Genomic DNA, 7,687 nt, shown 5'->3' on the forward strand with positions numbered 1-7,687 from the left:
GGCAAATAAAATGGCGTTGCAAAGCTGCTGTAAAACCGCTCCTTCCACATGTTGAAAGTTTTCTCTAATCCTTATGGTTAAAGATTAATTTGGAAAATCGTAAAATTTTGCAAACCAAACAGCCGAGTTCGTATTTTCGATGTCATTTCTAAACGGCTAATCCAATTGAGGCAAATGATATGGCGTTGGAAAGCTTATGAAAATGCGCTACTTTCTCATGTTGAAAGGTTTTTCTAATTTGAAACGGTTTAAAATTAATTTAGAGTACGATACAGGTTTCACCGAGTTCGTATTTTCGAGCTAATTTTTTAACCGTAAGTCCGAATCCAGCAAATGATACGGCGTTGGAAAGCTTGAACAAATGCGAAACTTTTTGATATATATATATTTTCTCCCAATTCTTTACGGTTTTATATCAATTTTGAAAATGGCTAAAAATATATTTTCGCTGTAATTTTACAACTTTTATCGGAATGCGGCAAATAATATACCGTTGAAAAGCTACGTAAAATGCGAAACTTTTTCATGTTGATGGTTTTCTCTGATTCCTAGCTGTTTTCAAGTAATTTTGAGGCCAAGGACCAGAGGGGAAACCCTTCTCCCATCTAGGGAGGAGGTCAAGGAAGAAGAAGACGAAGGGGACCCCTCTCCCCTTCTCTTCCGGTGGCGCCGGAACGCTGCCGTGGCCATCATCATCACCGCAATCTTCACCAACAACTTCACCACCATCATCACCAACTCTTCCCCCTCTCTATGCAGCGGTGTAACCTCTCTCTTACCCGCTGTAATCTCTACTTAAACATGGTGCTCAATGCTATATATTATTTCCCAATGATGTATGGCTATCCTATGATGTTTGAGTAGATCCATTTTGTCCTATGGGTTATTTGATGATCAAGATTGGTTTGAGTTGCATGTTTTATTATTGGTGTTGTCCTATGGTGCTCTCCGTGGCGCGCAAGTATGAGGGATTCCCGCTGTAGGGTTTGCAATATGTTCATGATTTGCTTATGGTGGGTGGCGTGAGTGACAGAAGCACAGACCCGAGTAAGTAGGTTGTTTGCGTATGGGATAAAGAGGACTTGATACTTTAAGGCTATGGTTGGGTTTTACCTTAATGATCTTTAGTAGTTGCGGATGCTTGCTAGAGTTCCAATCATAAGTGCATATGATCCAAGTAGAGAAAGTATGTTAGCTTATGCCTCTCCCTCAAATAAAATTGCAATAATGATTACCAGTCTAGTTATCGATTGCCTAGGGACAAATAACTTTCTCGTAACAAAAAGCTCTTTACTAAAACTAACTTAGTTGTGTCTTCATCTAAACAGCCCCTACTTTTTATTTACGTGCTCTTTATATTCTTGCAAACCTATCCAAAAACACCTACAAAGTACTTCTAGTTTCATACTTGTTTCCGGTAAAGCGAACGTCAAGTGTGCGTAGAGTTGTATCGGTGGTCGATAGAACTTGAGGGAATATTTGTTCTACCTTTAGCTCCTCGTTGGGTTCGATACTCTTACTTATCGAAAGAGGCTACAATTGATCCCATATACTTGTTGGTTATCAAGACCTTTTTCTGGCGCCGTTGCCGGGGAGCAATAGCGTGGGGCGGATATTCTCGTGTGTGCTTGTTTGTTTTATCACTAAGTAATTTTTATTTGTTGTTCTTAGTTGTTCTTTATCTTTAGTTATGGATATGGAACACGAAATACCAAAAAAATTAGGTGTGCTTGTTGCTCATGGAGATGGGGACCATCCTAAAACCCTCGATGCTCAGTATGTGAAAGATATTATGTACTACTTTGATAATCCCGAGAAAACCCCATTCAATTATGTAATGGGAGACACGTTGGATCAACGTGAATACTTTAGGGATTATCGCTTGACTCAAAAAGGGAAACTATTGTGGGATCAAATTCATATGTTGAAGTGGTATGCTAGGCAACTATGCTTGAGATATGATTATACTTGTTGCTCTAGGATGAAGGCTCCACCCCTTCCCTTTTCATGCAAATTTAATGATAATAAAACCTTAGCTTCTTATGCTAATGGTGTATATGATTACTATGATGTGGAACAAATAGAAGAATTCGTTGCTTTTATGGGTGCTTATGAAATTGAATCTATGTTCAAAGAGTTTGAAAATCTTTATGATGTTGTTTATAGACCTGAAAATTTAGCTATCCTTAAATATTGCTATGCCAATTATGAATACAATTCTGATATTGATGCATTTATTGAGAAAGTCTCCGCTGTCCAAGAAGAGACTAATATTTTCCAGGAACCTATGGAAGAAGAAATTGGTGAAACTGTGAGCTCATTGGATGAAAAAGATGATGAGGAGAGCGAAGAACAAAAGGAGGAAGAGCGGATTAGCTACCCGTGCCCACCTTCTAATGAGAGTAACTCTTCAACTCATACATTGTTTAATTTCCCTTCATGCTTACCGAAGGATGATTGCTATGATGATTGTTATGATCCCGTTGATTCTCTTGAAATATCCCTTTTTGATGATGCTTGCTATGCTTATGACCAAGATGCCAATATGAATTATGCTTATGGAGATGAACTTGCTATAGTTCCTTATGTTAAACATGAAATTGTTGCTATTGCACCCACGCATGATAGTCCTATTATCTTTTTGGATTCTCCCAACTACACTATATCGGAGAAGTTTGCCCTTATTAAGGATTATATTGATGGGTTGCCTTTTACCGTTGCACATGATGATTTTGATGAGTATAATATGCATGTGCTTGCTGCTCCTACTTGCAATTATTATGAGAGAGGAACTATATCTCCACCTCTCTATGTTTCCAACACGATAAAATTGCAAGAAACTGTTTATACTATGCATTGGCCTTTACTATGTGTGCATGAATTGTTCTTTTATGACATGCCAATGCATAGGAAGAGAGTTAGACTTCGTATTTTCTTGATATATGTTGCTTTGTGCTCACTACTAAATGCCAAATCATTGCTAATTAAAATTGGCTTTGATATACCTTGGGATCCGGGTGGATTCACTACTTGAGCACTATATGCCTAGCTTAATGGCTTTAAAGAAAGCGCTGCCAGGGAGACAACCCGGAAGTTTTAGAGATTCATTTATTTCTGTTGAGTTCTTTCATATAGTTTAAAAACAACAAAAATAAAGAGGGGAACCCAAAACTTTTTCAAAAAGAAAAGCGAAAGTGAGAAAGACGAGCATTGTTGAAGTGGGAGCTAGCCTTGAACTTTGTTCATGCTCACGGAAACTTTGCGAATCTTGATTACAGAAACTTTTCAACAAAAATAATTATCCCCTTGTACAATTCCATTGTATTATAAAAATAATGTGCCAAGGTTTGCCTTTAGGATGTTTACGATGCTTGTTGGTTTGTGCGGTGCAGGACAGAAACTTTGGCTGTAGTGCGCGATTTTTTATTTTTTACTGGAACGTCAAACGGTTCTGACTCTTTTTGCACTGTCTTTATATAATTTTTTTTTATTTTTTCCTAATTTTGTCAGAATTGTTCAAGCATCAGAAGTATGGTGAATGTTCAGATTGTTACAGACTGTTCTGTTTTAGACAAATTCTGTTTTTGATACATAGTTTGCTTGTTTTGATGAAACTATCAATTTATATCAGTGGATTAAGCCATGAAAAAGTTATATTACAGTAGACACAATGCAAAAACAAAATATGAATTGGTTTGCAACAGTACTTAGAGTAGTGATTTGCTTTATTATACTAACGGATCTTACCGAGTTTTCTGTTGAAGTTTTGTGTGGATGAAGTGTTCGATGATCGAGAAGGTCTCGATGTGAGGAGAAGAAGGAGAGGCAAGAGCTCAAACTTGGGGATGCCCAAGGAACCCCAAGTAAATATTCAAGGAGACTCAAGCGTCTAAGCTTGGGGGTGCGCCGGAAGGCATCCCCTCTTTCTTCAACAAGTATCGGTATGTTTTCGGATGCGTTTCGTTCATGCGATATGTGCAAATCTTGGAGCGTCTTTTGCTTTAGTTTTCTTTTATGCACCATGCTGGTATGAGATAGTCCTTGGTTGATTTATAGAATGCTCTTTGCACTTTACTTATATCTTTTGAGTATGGCTTTAAAGAATGCTTCATGTGCTTCACTTATATCATTTGAAGTATGGATTGCCTATTTCTCTTCTAAAAAACCGCCATTTATAGAATGCTCTTTTGCTTCACTTATATTTGTTAGAGCGTTGGCATATCTTTTGTAGAAAGAATTAAACTCTCTTGCTTCACTTATATCTATTTAGAGAGATGACAGGAACTGGTCATTCACATGGTTAGTCATAAAATCCTACATAAAACTTGTAGATCACTGAATATGATATGTTTGATTCCTTGCAATAGTTTTGCGATATAAAGATGGTGATATTAGAGTCATGCTAGTGGGTAGTTGTGGATTGTAGAAATACTTGTGTTGAATTTTGTGATTCCCATAGCATGCACATATGGTGAACCGTTATGTGATGAAGTCGGAGCATGATTTATTTATTGATTGTCTTCCTTATGAGTGGCGGTCGGGGATGAGCGATGGTCTTTTCCTACCAATCTATCCCCCTAGGAGCATGCGCGTAGTACTTTGTTTCGATGACTAATAGATTTTTGCAATAAGTATGTGCGTTCTTTATGACTAATGTTGAGTCCATGGATTATACGCACTCTCACCCTTCCATCATTGCTAGCCTCTTCGGTACCGTGCATTGCCCTTTCTCACCTTGAGAGTTGGTGCAAACTTTGCCGGTGCATCCAAACCCCGTGATACGATACGCTCTATCACACATAAACCTCCTTATATCTTCCTCAAAACAGCCACCATACCTACCTATCATGGCATTTCCATAGCCATTCCGAGATATATTGCCATGCAACTTCCATCATCATCATATACATGACTTGAGCATTTATTGTCATATTGCTTTGCATGATCGTAAGATAGCTAGCATGATGTTTTCATGGCTTGTCCGTTTTTTGATGTCATTGCTACGCTAGATCATTGCACATCTCGGTACACCGCCGGAGGCATTCATATAGAGTCATATCTTTGTTCTAGATATCGAGTTGTAATATTGAGTTGTAATATTGAGTTGTAAGTAAATAAAAGTATGATGATCATCATTATTAGAGCATTGCCCTAGTGAGGGAAGGATGATGGAGACTATGATTCCCCCACAAGTCGGGATGAGCCTCCAGACGAAAAAAATAAAAAAAGAGAGAAAGGCCAAAAAAAAGAGAAGGCCCAAAAAAGGGGAAAAACAAAAAATGAGAGAAAAAGAGAGAAGGGGCAATGTTACTATCCTTTTACCACACTTGTGCTTCAAAGTAGCACCATGTTCTTCATATAGAGAGTCTCTTGAGTTATCACTTTCATATACTAGTGGGAATTTTCACTATAGAACTTGGCTTGTATATTCCAACGATGGGCTTCCTCAAATGCCCTAGGTCTTCATGAGCAAGCAAGTTGGATGCACACCCACTTAGTTTCAGTTTCAGCTTTCATATACTTATAGCTCTAGTGCATCCGTTGCATGGCAATCCCTACTCCTCACATTGACATCAATTGATGGGCATCTCCATAGCCCGTTGATTAGCCGCGTCGATGTGAGATTTTCTCTTTTTTTGTCTTCTCCACATAACCCCCATCATCATATTCTATTCCACCTATAGTGCTATGTCCATGGCTCACGCTCATGTATTGCGTGAGGGTTGAAAAGGCTGAAGCGCGTTAAAAAGTATGAACCAATTGCTCGGCTTGCCATCGGGGTTGTGCATGATGTGAATATTTTGTGTGGTGAAGATGGAGCATAGCCAGACTATATGATTTTGTAGGGATAACCTTCTTTGGCCATGTTATTTTGAAAAGACATGATTGCTTTATTAGTAGGCTTGAAGTATTATTGTTTTGATGTCAAATGATAGACTATTGTTTTGAATCACTCGTATCTTAATATTCATGCCATGATTAGATACATGATGAAGATCATGCTAGGTAGCATTCCACATCAAAAATTATCTTTTTTATCATTTACCTACTCGAGTACGAGCAGGAATTAAGCTTGGGGATGCTGATACGTCTCCGTCGTATATATAATTTTTGATTGTTCCATGCCAATATTATACAACTTTCATATACTGTTGGCAACTTTTTATATTAATTTTGGGACTAACATATTGATCCAGTGCCCAGTGTCAGTTCCTGTTTGTTGCATGTTTTATGTTTCGCAGAAACCCAATATCAAACGGAGTCCAAACAGGATAAAAATGGACGGAGAATTATTTTGGAATATTGATGATTTTTGGGAAGTAAAACCAACGCGAGACGGTGCCCGAGGGGGCCACGAGGCAGGGGGCGCGCCGCAGGGGGCAGGCGCGCCCTGGACCCTCGTGGGCACCCCGTAAGGCGGTTGACGCTCTTCTTTTTCCACAAGAAAGCTAATTTTATGAGAAAGATCTGGGCGAAAGATTCAACCCAATCGGAGTTACGGATCTCCGGATATAAGAGAAACGGTGAAAGGGCAGCAGAGGAGAGCGCAGAAACAGAGAGAGACAGAGAGACAGATCCAATCTCGGAGGGGCTCTCGCCCCTTATGGTGGGTGGCGTGAGTGACAGAAGCACAGACCCGAGTAAGTAGGTTGTTTGCGTATGGGATAAAGAGGACTTGATACTTTAAGGCTATGGTTGGGTTTTAACTTAATGATCTTTAGTAGTTGCGGATGCTTGCTAGAGTTCCAATCATAAGTGCATATGATCCAAGTAGAGAAAGTATGTTAGCTTATGCTTCTCCCTCAAATAAAATTGCAATAATGATTACCGGTCTAGTTATCGATTGCCTAGGGATAAATAACTTTCTCGTAACAAAAAGCTCTTTACTAGAACTAACTTAGTTGTGTCTTCATCTAAACAGCCCCTACTTTTTATTTACGTGCTCTTTATATTCTTGCAAACCTATCCAAAAACACCTACAAAGTACTTCTAGTTTCATACTTGTTTCCGGTAAAGCGAACGTCAAGTGTGCGTAGAGTTGTATCGGTGGTCGATAGAACTTGTGGGAATATTTGTTCTACCTTTAGCTCCTCGTTGGGTTCGACACTCTTACTTATCGAAAGAGGCTACAATTGATCCCTATACTTGTGGGTTATCAAGGACCACGACACAAAGACCAGCGCTGCTCACCAAACTGGCCACAAGAGAGAAGGAAGAAAGGCGATGCCAGGGAAGGTCGGATTCGGCCCTCGCTGCAGTCCACGCGCGACAGCAGTGAACAGGTACGCGGCGGCAGTTGGCTAGAGGTGGGAAAGGAGCTCGCGTAGGGGCGCACGAACTTGGGGGAGGGAAGGTGCTGCGGCATGAGCCCCGTAGTCCGGCGAGGTGTGAATCCGGGGCAGGGCCGCTCAGGGGAGCTCAGGGAAGAGGGTAAGTGCGGGCGACGCGGTTGTGCGGTTTGCGGCGCCGTGTGGGGGCCCCTGCGACGCACGAGGGAGCCGAGGTCCCAGCGGTGATGTGGCAGGCGAGCCAGTACCCCGACGGCGGCGGCGCTTGGGATCCAGCGCCCTACGGCGGCGCATGGGAATCCATGGCCAGGAGAATAGCATGCGGGGCTCCAGGGCCCTGCGGTGGCTGGATCTGAGGGTGGAGACGGGAGGAGGCTCACCGGCCATGGTGAGAAGGG

This window comes from Triticum aestivum, chromosome 5D (assembly GCF_018294505.1).
Source record: "Triticum aestivum cultivar Chinese Spring chromosome 5D, IWGSC CS RefSeq v2.1, whole genome shotgun sequence".
Lineage (NCBI taxonomy): Eukaryota > Viridiplantae > Streptophyta > Magnoliopsida > Poales > Poaceae > Triticum > Triticum aestivum.